This window comes from Macaca thibetana, chromosome 8, assembly GCF_024542745.1.
Source record: "Macaca thibetana thibetana isolate TM-01 chromosome 8, ASM2454274v1, whole genome shotgun sequence".
Classification (NCBI taxonomy): Eukaryota; Metazoa; Chordata; class Mammalia; order Primates; family Cercopithecidae; genus Macaca; species Macaca thibetana.
In genome coordinates, this window is record NC_065585.1 from 132,142,191 (window position 1) to 132,157,999 (window position 15,809).

Here is a 15,809-nt window from a genome sequence, read left to right on the forward strand (position 1 = left end):
GAGGCTGAGGCAGGAGGATCAGGATCACTTTAGGCCAGGAGTTTGAGGCCAGCCTGGGCAACAGAGCGAGACCCCATCTCTACAAAAAATAAAAAAATAAAAAAATAAAAATTAGCTGGGTGTACTCTCTTGTGCCTGTAGTCCCAGCTACTTAGGAGACTGAGAAGGGAGGATCACTTAAGCCCAGGAGTTTGAGGCCGCAGTGTGCTGTGATCATGCCACTGCACTCCAGCCTAGGTGACAGAGTAGGGCCCTGTCTCTAATTAAAAATAAAGGAGTTAAGGAAGGATTCAGCCAGCTGTGCATTCTGAGTGGTGACAGTGATGCAGAGTGAGTGAGTGAGGTGTGGAGGGAGACCAGGGCTTTGGGGGAAAGCCCCAGGCAAGATCTAGAAGAGGTGGCTTCTGGGAGGACTTCATACTGACCTCAGCAAGGTCAACAGACTGCATGCCCCAGACCTTTCCTCCTGGACAAATCCTACTCCCTGATACATCTAGTCATCTGCAGATCAAATCAAGAGTGAATGTGAAAGTTATTTGAAAATTCTAGTTGCGTTATTATTATTATTTAGGAAACATATGGCCAACAAAGCAGGTGAGGCAAGAATCAGGAAGGACATTAAATGCCAAGCTAAGGAGTGGAACTGAATGAGTGGTGAAGGGGAACAATGGCTTCAGCAGGTCCACTGGGCTCCTCTTTTCCATCAGCTTCCCCTACCCCTCACCTCTGTACTACTCACGTTACTATCCATGTCTCTTCACCGATGTTATAGTGGAAATAAAAGCTTATGTGTAAGAGGACTGATGAAGTATTAACTCACCCCCTTTCACTTCCACCCTCCATAAAGCTAAAAGTGAGCAAACCAATTTCAGTGGTGTATTTTAGAATTTCAGCAAACTTTGAAAATCTGAAGCAGTGCTGCCTAGCAACAAGAGTGAGGATGTAGAGGTGGTCTCAGCTGAGGCTCGAGATGTGCTGCGGATTCACTGCTTCCCTCTGGCTTCCCCTGATTTTCCTGATCTGAGCCTTGGTTTCCTCATCTGTGCAGTGGAGCTTCCATGTTCTCTAAGGACATCGAATCCTCTATGGGGTGGCTTCTGTATCTGAGGACAGAAGAGAAGAGGAGCCCCAGGGAGGGTGCTAAGTGCCCCGGAAGGGCAGATGAAATATATGGAGGTCACAGTGACAACCACATATCCTGTTAGTGCCAAGTGGACACTGGGTCTCTTCATCCAACAGACACAGGGGATATGTTGATGAACGACGCAGGGCTTCTGCCATCACAGGTCTCACAATACTGGCAAAGTCAGACACATAAACAGACTATTGCTGTGAAGCATGCCAGGTGTTGGGATAGGTAATGCTGGGAATTACAAGAGACAGGCAGGGGACATCCACGCCAGACTGGTGTTTCCCTATATTTTAATCTCATGTTCACTACAATGCTTTCTTTATTTCCTGATTAACTTTAATTTTTTTTTTTTTTTTTTTTTTTTTGAAACGGAGTCTCGCTCTGTCACCCAGGCTGGAGTGCAGTGGCACAATCTCAGCTCATTGCAAGCTCCGCCTCCCAGGTTCACGCCATTCTCCTGCCTCAGCCTCCTGAGTAGATGAGACTACAAGCACGCACCACCACGCCCACCTAATTTTTTTGTATTTTTAGTAGAGATGGGGTTTCACTGTGTTAGCCAAGATGGTCTTGATCTCCTGACCTCATGATCTGCCCACCTCGGCCTCCCAAAGTGCTGGGATTACAGGTGTGAGCCACCGTGCACAAAGTATTTCCTGAATATCTTTACCAATCAAGCAGATTGAACACCTTTGATCTTCTATTTTTAGGAACATTACACTGACATGAAGTATATTAAATATGCCTAACCCTCCTGGCCCTGAGTCACATTCAAGGGGGATCTGCTCCACCCTCTCTGGTGAATTCTGGATCACCTAAGGCTCTTTCCCTGTGCTGTTACCCATGACTCTCTGTCATGGTCTATGCTGGCTATTTCTGTGTGGGTGTTTATTGAGCTCACTTCTAGAACACCTTCTTTTTCATGCTCTGTACACCTGCTCACTTGTCTGTGTTCCACCTTTCACCAGGTGTCCAAATGTCGTTGGGCAAATCACCTATATTCTAGGGCAGATACCAACATTAAGATCCAGCCATGACAGAAAAACAAATTATCAACCACCTGCTTGAATCTAGTTAGGAGAGTTCATGTCCAAAGTCAGTGAGAATCTCTTGAGTAGTGAATTAGTGGTGTTTAGAGCAGCCATTGACCAGTCAGTCAATCAATGATTATTTACAGAATTCCCAAAATGCATCAATCACCATGTTACATGTTGTTGAACACATAAAGACACATAGGCTTGGACCCTGTCCTCAGTGAGTGAACAGTCTCAAAGGAGAGAGACCAGTTACTGTAGACTTGTGGAGTCATAAAATATGAGAGTTGAAAGTCTCTTTAAAGATCATCTCTCCTAATTTCTATTCCAATGAAATTTCTCAAACTATTTTTTGAGAAACAGGAGTAAATCCTGACAATTTCATAACAGCTAATAGCTACATTATATGGGTGTGGTGGCTCATGACTGTAATCCCAGCACCTTGGGAGGCCGAGTCGGGCAGATCACAAGGTCAGGAGATGGAGACCATCCTGGCTAACACCGTGAAACCCCGTCTCTACTCAAAATACAAAAAAATTAGCCGGGCGTGGTGGTGGGTGCCTGCAGTACCAGCTACTTGGGAGGCTGAGGCAGGAGAATGGTGAGAACCCGGGAGGCAGAGCTTGCAGTTAGTTGAGATTGAGCCACTGCACTCCAGCCTGGGTGACAGAGCGAGACTCCATCTCAAAAAAAAAAAAAAAAAAAAAAAAAAAAAAAAGAAGTCACAGTAAATATAAGAAAGTTCAGAGAGGAAAAAGTTAGTAAGGATTAAATATCAGAGAAACAGTTGTGGAGAGACCCAGGCTGGATCCTGGGGAGATTGACCAGGTAGAAAGTGTCTAGGAAGGAAACAACAGTATGAGAAATTAATGAGGCAAGAATGAATGAGTCAGGTGCAAGGATGCTAACTGACTGAAGCAGATGTTTGCTGGGATCAAAAGAAAATAACTGTGGTCGCCTACCTGACAATGACTTCTGCCTTCTTTTACGTTGTCAGAATTCTGATTTCTGTTCTTCTGTTCACTGGTCCCCTTGTCGAATCATGTATATTATTGTTGGTCTAAACAATAACAGTTATCCCACTTTTCTTACCAGTGATTGGTTTAGCATGGCCATGTGACTGAATCCTGACCAATGAGATGTGAGGAAAAATCTGCCAGGGACTTTGAGAAATATTTCTTCATTATTTAAAGGAAACGCATAAGAAAGGAGTCATGTTTGTTTTCTCTGAAACTGGGGTTTAAGGATGTGCTGTCCAGAGCTGCTGTAGCCATCTTGTGAGCCTGAGGGGAGCTAGCCAACAAGCAAAGGATGGTAGAAGAGAAAGATAGAGCCTTGTTATTGATGCTGAGTCATTAGCTAGAAAAACATTGGATTTTCTTTACCTCTAAGCTTCCTGTTATGTGAAGGAAAAAAAATCATCATCTTTATTATTTAAATTATTTTAGTTTGTTTTCTATGGACTTACTGAAAGTACCCGAAATGACACTTAGGAGCTTCACAACCAGTCATAGAAGTTTGATGACACAGAAAAGGGTAGGGGTTATTGGAGAGAATGGGAATGAATAGAAAAGGAAAACAAGAGGAGGATAGAGGCCAGAGTTGATGGGAGTCAGTATAGAGCTAAAGTATAGAGTTAAAGCTTGGGCTCAGGAGTCAGACTGACTGGCGCTCCAATCCTAGCTGTTTGCTAATCCTTCTCCATTTGACTTTCTCCTCTGTGAGATGGAATTAAAAATAGTTGCTGCCTTATTGAGTTATGAGAATTAAATGTGACTGTGCGATGTACGGTAAGCACTTAGCAGAGTACCCGGCATACAGTAGGTGTCATGTAGAGTTAACTCTTAGGAGGGTTGAGCCCTGCCCTGTCCCGGGTACTGACGATGCTCTTCTTTATGTCATGGGATTGTCTAAGGTATAGCTTTTTCATGCAGGATTGAGTGGGGGGGAAAAAAAGAAATAACAATAGGATAGAGTTGGTTGCCCTTGGGTTAGGTGCCCCCGCCTAGCCCAGTTGGTTGTGGGGCCCAGGAAGGGCAAACTGAAGCCAAGCTAGTTAGGCAGGAGAAGCCTGGAAAGGGCCATCCCCTTAGCAAGGGATGTGAGCAGACGAAGCCATTCTTGTGCACTGTAGAGATTTGTCTACACCCTTCCTGCCTGTATTAATATCTTCAACATTTATCATTTCTAAACATGTTCATTGAGTTTGTCTAACACTTTCCCAAGTTTACTGTTCACCATAAAAATCCATGCTTTGTAAAATTTTTTTTCCTAAAATGACCTTTCTAAACCTTCAAGGGTTTGATATCCAGGAATCTTGTGACCGAGCCCATGCACCCCACCCTTTCCCTTCCTTTGTTTCAGAGATCTATCCTCTCCCTCCTCATCCTCTGCCGCTCTGGACTGAAGATCCTAATGCTTCCCATCTTCCCAGATCTCCATGCCCTTAACTATTGCATTGGCCCCTCCCTAGGCCTTCTGCAGCTCAGTTTGTCCTTTTTGATGTGCAGCGAGGAGAAGTATGCACAGCATTTTCCAAGTGAAAGCAAGTTTCTGTTTACAAAGCTCTTCCTGGAGACCCCAGCCTCCTGCTGGCCTTTCAGCCACATCACCCCATGTCACCTGTCAAGCCAAATAATTACCTCTTGGCTTCCTTCTCCTCCTGCATTCCCTCAGGGACAGATAGCCTCTCCAAGACTCTCTGAAAATAACTCTTAACCAGACAATAGCAATTTCTCCTTGCTGTGCTGCCATTCTCTGCCAAAGGTAAGAAATCAGCAAGAAGCAAAACGATTTTGCAGCCAGGAGAATTCTAATCCCGGGCTAAGCATGTGCACATCCCAAATGCTGCATTCAGGGCACGATTCTGACAAACAGATGACACTGCCACAGTTGTGAGAACAGAGCTGTTCACAATCTGCCGGCTTCCTCCTAGGGCGGTGGGGAGAAGCTTTCCATCAATGCCAGCCCCTCTGATCACACCCCTAAAGCATAGCTGCAGTGAGCAATTTCCTTCCAAACAGCGTGAGCTTAGATCTACGTGAAATGAACTGGATTGTGTTCATCAAAACAGCTTCAGCAACTGTATGAGCCGTTCCACTTCCTACGTTCCAATACAAGCCTTTCCAAGGTTTTGACTACAAAATCTAACCGTGGACTTACCTTTTATTTTTCCCGGAGACACACTCATGTGTGTGCATGCTCATGTGTGTACATCTAACTCTTCATGTATGTCTCTCCTTCTCTCTCGGTGTCTCTCCCCATCTTTCTGTTTGCTTCTCTGTTTATGTTATCATGCTTTCTCTGTCTCTGTCTCTCTCTTTTCCCTCCTCCTCCTCTGTTCCTCCCTCTTTCTTTTCCTCACTCCTTTTCTCCCTCTGTCTCTCGGTCTTCCTTCCTTCTCTTTGTCTTCTCTCGCTCTGTCTCTGTTTGCCTCTGTCCTCAAATCTCTGCTTATACCATATTCATGTGTATGGTGTGTGTGTGTGTATATATGTATGGTGTATATGTGTGTGGTGTATATATTGTGTATGGTGTGTGTGTGTGTGTATATACCATGCTATATATATATATACACCATGCCATATATATATTGTTTTTGAGACAGAGTTTCACTCTTGTTGTCCAGGCTGGAGTGCAATGGCACAATCTCAGCTCACTGCAACCTCTGCCCACTGGGTTCAAGCGATTCTCCTGCCTCAGTCTCCTGAGTAGTTGTGATTACAGGCATGCGCTACCGCGCCCAGCAGATTTTTTGTATTTTTAGTAGAGATGGGGCTTCTCCAAGTTGGTCAGGCTGGTCTCGAACTCCTAACCTCAGGTGATCCGCCTGCCTCGGCCTCCCAAAGTGCTGGGATTACAGTCGTGAGCCACCGCACCCAGCCGTGTATGGTATAATTTATATACTAATTTATAATTAACTAGAACATTAGATTAACCTAAATACCCTTTTCCCTAATTGTGCCACATGGCAGAGGCACCAAGGAGATGGCTGTACAAATTGCTTGTGTCACGTATGGGAGATAATACAGAAATGTGTGTAAATGTCTTAAGAGTATCACACTGAATATGACCCAGAAGCGTGCGTAAAAAGTCAGTAGACCTCAAATAACAGCTATGCCCATCCTCAGGGGTTCTGATGGCAATAGCAGCTGCCTCTGATGAACCCTGATTGTGAATCTGCCCCTCCTGACCCATGCTTTTTGGGGCCTTTGCCCTAGAAGGGTCATTTCCTCCTGTTAGCTTGATCTGCCTGGTCCCTCAGCCTCACGCACCATCAGGTCTCAGCCTCTGAGCTGTGAACGCTGCCCATCTCAGCTTTCCTGAGTATAGATGACGCCTCAACAACTCTGTCCTGCTTGCACTTAGAATCTCAGCCTTCCTGAGTGTAGATGGTGCCTCAACAACTCTTAGAATGAGACTCTGTCCTGCATGCACTTGTCCCAGTTGTCATGAATTATAGAATCATGAGTCTGAAAGGGACCTCAGAGTTCTCTACTTCAATCTCGCATTTGACTAATGAGTAGGATGACTGGTGTGTCCGCACAGCCTCAATGTATGCATCTTGTCCTGACATAGTTATTAATGGCTCCCTCTTTTCCTTTCAAATATGTCCTAATGTGGATGATAAATTATATGGTCTCCCGATTAATGAGAGAAAACAACTTAGCCAGGCCCAGGACCTACACCCATGCATCCAGATTTTTATTTTTTAATAATCGTTACACTGTGTTGCCTCTTTCACGTTAGATATTTCTTTAGAACAGTGCTTCTTAACCAAAATCACTGAGAGAGCTGTTTTCTTTTCTTTTCTTTTTTTTTTTTTTTTGAGATGGAGTCTCACTCTGTTGCCCAGGCTAGAGTGGCACAATCTCGGCTCACTGCAAGCTCCACCTCCCAGGTTCATGCCATTCTCCTGCCTCAGCCTCCCGAGTAGCTGGGACTACAGGTGCCCGCCACCACATTCGGCTACTTTTTTTTTGTATTTTTAGTAGAGATGGGTTTCACCATGTTAGCCAGGATGGTCTCGATCTCCTGACCTCGTGATCTGCCCGCCTCAGCCTTCCAAAGTGCTGGGATTACAGGCGTGAGCCATTGCGCCCGGCTGAGAGCTGTTTTCAAAACACAAATGCCTTGGATGGAATAACCTCCTGGGGTAGAGTCTGGACATATGTCTTATGTCAAGGTTTCCAGGGCGATCCTGATGTACAATGCATTTCTGTTGCAGAACCCCTGCTTAGAGAAAACAGGTGATTAGGAGAGCTTGCTAAATCCCCAAAATCATGTGGCAAGATGGACTATTTCCATGCTAACAAATGTGGCCAGCCATATGCCAGACTCCAATGCTTCATTATTCATAACCCCATTTTGGTTTTGGATGTGCCCTGTAACTTTAAAATCAGACTAAACAGGGAGCTAAACCCCAGAGCTGATTTCTCTCATGGGTCCGGCTCCAGAAGACAGACAGAAAGATTTATTTGACCCTCGGAGGATTCCTTTCATTTGACTTTCTGCTTCCTGTTTGCTCCATCAGGCAATCAGTGGTCAAGGAACCAGACGAGCATAGATTAGTTTTATTCCATTACAGATGAAAGTTATTGCCACATGGTAGCTTTGAGATAAGCCAAAAAGCGATGCTCATCACCAGCAATGTGGAGCTGATGGCCAGAAGAGACTTAGTAAAAGACAGGAGTGCTCCTGACATTTTGCAGGGAAGTGAAGGTACCAGAAGACATGCCTCCGTGCCAGGAAGGAGAAAATAAACCACAGCTGGAAACCTAAGCGGAGGAAGAATGGTAATTAATCAGTGCCTGAAAGCCATCTGCTTTCCTTGGCTGAGAGGTCTGTATCGGCAGTATTGGCTACAGATGCTTGAGAGCAGGCTGGGTACTGGAAAAGGGAGGGAACTTTCCTGTTCAGGGAAGGTATAAAGATCCGTCTTGCAGAATACAGGGGCTGTAAGAGGCAGGCTCACTCGGGCAATATTAGTAGGTTTTTGCTCCCTATCTGCAGTGGTCATAGGTTGACTTTCTTTGGTTTGAGGTTTTGTGTTATGTTTTTGTTTCACAAATTGAAATCCATTACCTGTACTTACAGTGATGCATAAAGAAATGATCACACGTGTTTTTGGTTTTTTCTTTTTTTCCAAAATGCCAATTTAAAACACAGCAGCCAGGTGCAGTGGCTCATGTCTGTAATCCTAGTACTTTGGGAAGCTGAGGCAGGAGGATCACTTCAGCCCAGGTGTTTGAGACCAGACTTGGCAACAGACCCCGTTTTGACAAAAGTATTTTTTAAAACATCAGTGAGGCACGGTTGCACACGACTGTAATCCCAGCTACTCAGGAGGCTGAGGTGGGAGGATCGCCTAAGCCCCAAAGGTCGAGGCTGCAGTGAGTTGTGACATACCATTGCACTCCAGCCTGGGTGACAGAGGGAGATCCTGTCTCAAACTAAATAAACAGTAAACCAATTTTTTGAAAGGTATTTACCCATGGGCAAAGAGAATGACACTGGAAAAGGGAAAAAAACAGAAGCTAAGATATATATATAAAGGGATGGGATGAGGATACAGAAAGCAGATGGGGGATTGATTTAGCTCTGACCGGAAAGGTAGTTTGTGAAGGAGTTCAGATGGGAGTGGGTGATGATAAACAGGTGAGTTCTTTGGAAGACGCCATGCTGAGCTGCTGAACCAGCAGGATCCAGCCCACTCTGAAGAGTCAGGTAACCACCCCTCTGCTCACTTTCCCATGAGCAATGGGAAATATTTGTTTTGTTTGCTGTAGAAATTGAACTGAAGATTAGGGGCACAGCTGAAGACAGAGGAGGCCTGATGCCGCAATCCAGGGTGTTACAGGGCCTGCCTGCTGAACTGTGAGGCCCCCAGCCCTCCAACTCAGCCCGGCTCCTGGAAGGTAGCTATCACGGGCACATCCCTCCCACCCCAGGGAAGAGAATGAAAGATTCTTCTTTGGGGAAACTAATCGGCTCCAGAGGAATGATCTCTGCACAATGAAAATTGAGAGTCTACCAATGGAAAAACAAAAATAAAACCCATATGCTCCTTGATATCTTACAAAGGAGCCTACAATTTGACAAATTGCACCCATATTCACCAAGCTGACGCTCGTTTTTTTAGTTCTTCAATTTTACAAGTGCGAGGACAGCCAAGGAACAAGTGAGGGTGGAATAAAGACATTTCACAGAACTCACAAACTTCTTCTCCCATGCACTGTTCTTCAAACTCCTGTAGCCTGTGCGGTGGCAAAAATAAACAAGAAACCCAACAAAGAGGAAGACGTGGGATCCAGTAAACAAGAGTTATAATACAAAATAGCAGTGAAGGGAAGTCCTGGGATCGCAACTGTGCATCAAGCTTAGGAAGGAATGAGCCTGGATGGAGCAGGAAGATGGAGAAATACGACTGGGCATGGTGGCTTATGCCTGTAACCCCAGCACCTTGGGAGGACGAGGCGGAGGCATCACTTGAGGTCAGGAGTTCAAGACCAGCCTGGCCAACAAGGTGAAACCCCCTCTCTATTAAAAATACAAAAGTTAGCCAGGCATGGTGGCGGGTGCCTGTAGTCCCCGCTACTCAGGAGGCTGCAGTGGGAGAATCAGTTGAACCCGGGAGGTGGAGGCTGCAGTGGGTCAGGATCGCACCACTGCACTCCAACCTGGGCAGCAGAGTGAGACTCCGTCCCCTGTCCCCCGCCAAAAAAAAGGATGGAGGAATATGAAGGATGATGTTCATAAGAAAACAATGGAAGCAGAAATAATCTAATACATTTCAAGGTTTGCAAAAATAATTTCCAGGTATTTGAAAGATGATAAAGCCTTAGAGAAAAAAATAAAGATTAAGACATGTAAAGCTAATCAAATAAACAAATCAGGTAATTATTAATTACAGGAAAATATAATGAGAAAAAATACTGATACACAGCTTCTGAGACAGTCCCTAATGAGCCTGCATTCCGGTTTTCATATCCTTGTATAATCTCTTCCCATATTCAGTAGGGCTGACCATGTAACAACTACGATTTTGCAGAAATGGTGGTGTGTGAGTTTTAAAGCTAGGTTATAAAGAGAAATTGGGGCTTTCAGCTTGGTCTCTTAGATCAATTGCCCTGGAAGAAGCCAGTTCTCATGATACAATTAACGATGACACTCAAGCAGCCTTAGGGCCAGGAGCCGGACAACACCAGCATACCTTACCGACCACCAGACTGAGCCACCCTGGAAGATACTCAACAGAGTCAAGTCTTCAAGTGACTTCAGTCCCCAGTCAACACCTTGACAGTAAGTTCATGAGAGACCCCCAAACCAGAACCACCTGCTTACATCACTCCTGAATTCCTGACACACAGAAACTATGTACAATGTTTATTATTGTTTTAAGGTGCTAAGTTTTGGAGTTCATTTTGAGTATGAAGGCTTCGGTACCTGGCAGTTGAGTAAGTCATAATAAAAAACCAAAAATGTGGGTGTAAATCCAGACTATTGGTCAGGAGCTGGAAGGACTTTGAGGGCAGTGTTAGTGAAAGCCTGAAGAATATTATAGAGATTGCTAGTAGAAGCCTGATGGCCATTGAGAACAACAACAACAACAAAAAATGGGAAATGTTACTTTAAAATGGAGAAAAGAGGATCCTTGTTATAAACAGCAGAAAGTTTAGCAATACTTTTACCTGTGCTAACAAGGAAAAATGGAAAACTACCTAATGAAGTAGGTAATCTAGCCGAGGAGGTTTCCTGGCAGAATGTGGAGGATACCACATGTTTTCCCTTTTCTGCTGAAAATAAAATGTGAGCATAGAGAGGCCACAGAAAGACTCTTCAGCAAAAAGATAGAACTTGATAGTTTGAAAATCCCCAGCATCTCTAGATGGCAAACGATCCTAAAATTAAGAAATGGCATCTATACGAAGATAAAATCCAGGGAAGTGTCAGGAAAACATGATATAAAGATGAAGCTGAGGGTCTGGTTGTAACAAAAACAACTGTTAGAACTTCAGCTATATCTAAAGCAGTGTCTCCGGCCACTGTTTTTGTTGTTGTTGTTGTTGTTGTTTTGAGACACAGTCTCGCTCTGTCGTCCAGGCTGGAGTGCAGTGGCACGATCTCGGCTCACTGCAACCTCCGTCTCCTGGGCTCAAGCAGTTCTCCTGCTTCAGCCTTCCAAGTAGCTGGGATTACAGGCGTGTACCACCACACCCGGCTAATTTTTGTATTTTTAGTAGAGACAGGGTTTCACCGTGTTGGCCAGGCTGGTCTCGAACTCCTGACCTCAGGTAATCCGCCTGCCTCAGCCTCCCAAAGTGCTGGGATTACAGGAGCCACCGCGCCCGGCCCTCAGGCTACTGTTAGTCAGACAAGGCTTCTAAGAAGGTTAAGGGCATTGTCCCTTCCTCATCTCAGCAAAAGTCCAAAGTAGAGAAGGTTTATATCAAAGAAATTTCTGGATATGGCTTTTGTTTAATGGCATAAACCCCAATAAGATTCATGGAAGATATATAAAGATTTTATAAGCATTGTTTTGGCAAAAATACCTCCAGCTTGAACTGAAAGGAATAGAAAGAGAACAAATTATAAAGATGACTTTGGATCCCCAAACTTCTACAGGCAGAAAGCAGGCTTTTGAGAAAACATCTCAGCTGTATACAGGGGCTACCCTTGATGGAAAGGAAAGAATGATTCTGAAAGTAGAAACAAATGTTCAGTGGGCATAGCCAAGAGCCATGAAGAATCCTGCCCAGGTCTCGAGTCGTAACTAAGAAACTGTTAACTGCATCTTGCTTAAGAATTGCTATGGCCCACTGTCTCCTGTATGTCTTCTCTTTTCTTCCTTTTATTGGGAGGGTTTCTAGCAGTTTTCATATTCCTGTTTCACCAATGTATGTTGGCTGCAGACAACTTGTCTCTTTGACTCACAGGTCTTCCAATTAAGAGGCACTGTGTTTGAAGAGCTATTATTAAAGAACCACCCCGAGAAGCTTTATTTTCCCCTGGACCGAATTTAGACAATGAGATACTGGACTTCTGGCTGATGCTGTCACGGGATGAGACTTTGGGGGAGCTTAGGAGGCAGGTAAGTGAACTTTGCATGCAGGAGAGATATCAATTATTGGGATTGACATTTTTTCCTTTTTAAAATTGTTCATTTTTAATCGCTGTAGATGGACAAGTTAAACATATTGATGGGGTACATGTGATATTGATACAAGCCTACAATGTGTAATGATCAAACTGGGGTAATCCCAGCAGATTGGGAGGCCAAGGTGGAAGGATCACGAGGTTAGGAGATTGAGACCTCATTGGCTAAAACAGTGAAACCCCATCTCTACTAAAAATACAAAAAATTAGCTGGGTGTGGTGGTAGGAGAATGGCATGAACCTGGGAGGTGGAGCTTGCAGTAAGCTGAGATCGCCCCACTGTACTCCAGCCTGGGCAACAGAGCAAGACTCCATCTCAAAAAATAAAAAAGTAAAAATAAAAATTGGGATATAGCCATATTGGGGGAAAGAGAAGGCAAACAGGTAGAGATATAGGAGCTAAAAACCTATGTCCCTTAACAGAGTCAGTAAACACCATCTAAAACTGATGCATGAATAGCAGAACATGCATATTATGTAGAAAATATAGAGACAAATACCAGAAGCATAACCTAAAATTGTTGAAAGGGCTTGTTTCTAGGAAAGAAAACTGGAAGTGAAAAGGGGTGGGAAAAGAAACTGATGTCAACCCCCAAGATGAAAGTTTTAGTTGTGTAAGATTTCTTTAAAACCAATGAGCTCGGCAGGGTGCAGTGGCTCATGCCTATAATCCCAGCACTTTGGGAGGCTGAGGTGGGTGGATCACGAGGTAAAGAAATCAAGACCATCCTGGCCAACATGGTGAAACCCAGTCTCTACTGAAAAATACAAAAATTTGCTGGGCATGGTGGTGCACACCTGTGGTCCCAGCTACTCGGGAGGCTGAGGCAGGAGAATCACTTGAACCCAGGAGACAGAGGTTGCAGTGAGCCAAGATCACACCACTGCACTCCAGCCTGGCGACAGAGCAAGAATCCATCAAAACAAACAAACAAACGAACAAAAAACAATGAGCTCTAAAAGAGAATGAAATAATGTCTTCTGCAGCAACTTGGATGGGGCTGGAGACCGTTTTTCTAAGTGAAGTAACTCAAGAATGGAAAACCAAATACTGTATATTCTCACTTATAAGTGGGAGCTAAGCTATGATGATGCAAAGACATAAGAATGATACAATGGACTTTGGGGACTCCGAGGGGAAGGCTGGGGTGGGGTGGTGAGGGATAAAAGACTACTCTTTGAGTAGAGTGTACACTGCTTGGTGACAGGTTCACTAAAATCTCAGAATCACCACTAAAAAATTTATCCATGTAACCAAAAAGCACCTGTATCCCAAAAACTCTTGAAATTAAAATTAAAATTAAAAAAACAATGAACTCATAATAATTCAATGAAAATAGGCTGGATGCAGTGGCTCATACCTGTAATCCCAGCAGTTTGGGAGGCCAAGGTGGGCAGATAACGAGGTCAGGAGATCAATACCATCCTAGCTAACACAGTGAAACCCCGTCTGTACTAAAAATACAAAAAATTAACCAGGCGTGGTGGCGGGTGCCTGTAATCCCAGCTACTTGGGAGGCTGAGGCAGGAGAATGGTGTGAACCCAGGAGGCGGAGTTCACAGTGAGCTGAGATTGTACCACTGCACTCCAGCCTGGGTGACAGAGCGAGACTCCGTCTCAATAAATAAATAAATAAATAAATAAATAAATAAATAAAAATAAAATTTTATTTCAAGAAATAAAGACCTACCCTGTATCTGAGAGACTTGGAGTGATATTAGTGAAAGTGGGCACTGCAGTAGTGCTATAGGCAGGATGAAAAGAGAAGAGTATTTGCTTGGGAGCTGAGGTATAACCAGTTTCCACAGCCAGAGAGCAGACCTGGGGAACTTCTGGGTGAAGCGGGTGGCTCTTGGGCAGCTATGGAGTGCAAGCACAGACCTGGAGACATCTTTTGACCACAATCTCTGGCATGTCCATGGTCTTGCCTTTACATTATGGTCCTAACTGCCATCATGCCAACATGTCACCCTAAAAAGAAGCAAAGGAAACCTGTTGAGTAGACGCTGCTATTGGAACATACTTAGTAGAATTGCTGAGTGGGGACACCTGGATTCAAGCCACCTCTGCCTCTGCCACTCATGAGCCCTGAGGCCCCAGCACAGTCATCCAGCCCTCTGCTGTTCTCTGTCCTCATCCATAAAATGAGGATACTTCCCACAGGGATTCTCTCACATGGTTGTGAAGAGAGCAAAATCGGAAAATGGGGAATCAGTTTTTTTTTTTTTTTTTTTTTTTGAGATAGAGTCTCACTCTGTCACTCAAGCTGGAGTGCAGTAGTGCATTCTCAGCTCACTGCAACCTCTGCCTCCCAGGTTCAAGCAATTCTTCTACCTCAGCCTCCTGAGTAGCTAGAATTACAGGGGTGTGCCATCACGCCTGGCTAGTTTTTGTATGTTTAGTAGAGACAGGGTTTCGCCATGTCGACCAGGCTGGTCTCAAACTCCTGGCCTCAAGTGATCCAGCCACCTTGGCCTCCCAAAGTGTTAGGATTACAAGCATGAGCCACTGCGCCTGGCCAGGAAGCACTTTTAAACCATTAAGTTCTGGCCGGGTGCGGTGGCTCACACCTGTAATCCCAGCACTTTGGGAGGCCGAGGCAGGCGGATCACGAGGTCAGGAGATCGAGACCATCCTGGCTAACACGGTGAAACCCCGTCTCTACTAAAAATACAAAAAAATTAGCCAGGCATGGTGGCGGGCGTCTGTAGTCCCAGCTTCTCGGGAGGCTGAGGCAGGAGAATGGCGTGAACCTGGGAGGTGGAGCTTGCAGTGAGCAGAGATCAGGCCACAGAACTCCAGCCTGGGCAACAGAGTGAGATTCTGTCTCAAAAATAATTAAATAAATAAAATAAAATAAACCATTAAGTTCTGTTCAGGTGTGGCTTCCTCTTCCCCAACTTGGGCAATGGCACCTCTGCCTCCTCTCAGGATGTGGACAAGACAAAGAAGGTGCAGCCTTCCAGACTATGAAGAAAAATGAACCATTATCACCATGACCTAGAAAATCTTCTTAAGAGTCAGAAATATCTGGAAAAGTTGTAGAGAACAGAAACCCTATCCCTCCTACAGTCAAATGAGGTGAACATAATAAGGGCTGCGAGAATTGATAAATGATCGCATTACAACCCAGACTGTCTTACTGTGACCATATAAGTGCTTCACCTCACCTTTTTTCACCTTCATCACTTTCTCAAATAGCATTGGGTGACACAGCTTCTTAGGTTTGTCTGCCTTGTGCTCTTCCTGCTATACTTTCAGATTGGGAGGGGTGGTTATCCTCCATTTATTTACTTTCTTGCTTATGGTGCAACATAAAACAGTCACTAAGAGCAGACGCTGCGCTTTCTTGTCTTTGGAAGCTCTTCACATTAAAGAAGGAAATGGCCTGTGATGACATTGACTTGTGCACGTGTGAGCAGCCTGCAGGCACAGATTTCTTTTGTAGGCAGGTAGGTTGGGAAGATACTGTCTCTGAAATGTCTCTCCC

General features: G+C 44.6%; 1 long non-coding RNA gene across 3 annotated transcripts in view; it reads left to right on the forward strand.

Annotated features, from left to right (window-relative positions):
* The window catches only part of LOC126961466 (uncharacterized), a 151,928-nt gene that overhangs the window by 88,748 nt on the left and 47,371 nt on the right, over window positions 1-15,809 (forward strand). For all 3 annotated transcript variants that reach the window (XR_007728311.1, XR_007728310.1, XR_007728309.1), the window contains one exon: window positions 12,099-12,253. This is a non-coding gene — a long non-coding RNA (uncharacterized LOC126961466). The remainder of the gene's footprint in view (window positions 1-12,098; window positions 12,254-15,809) is intronic.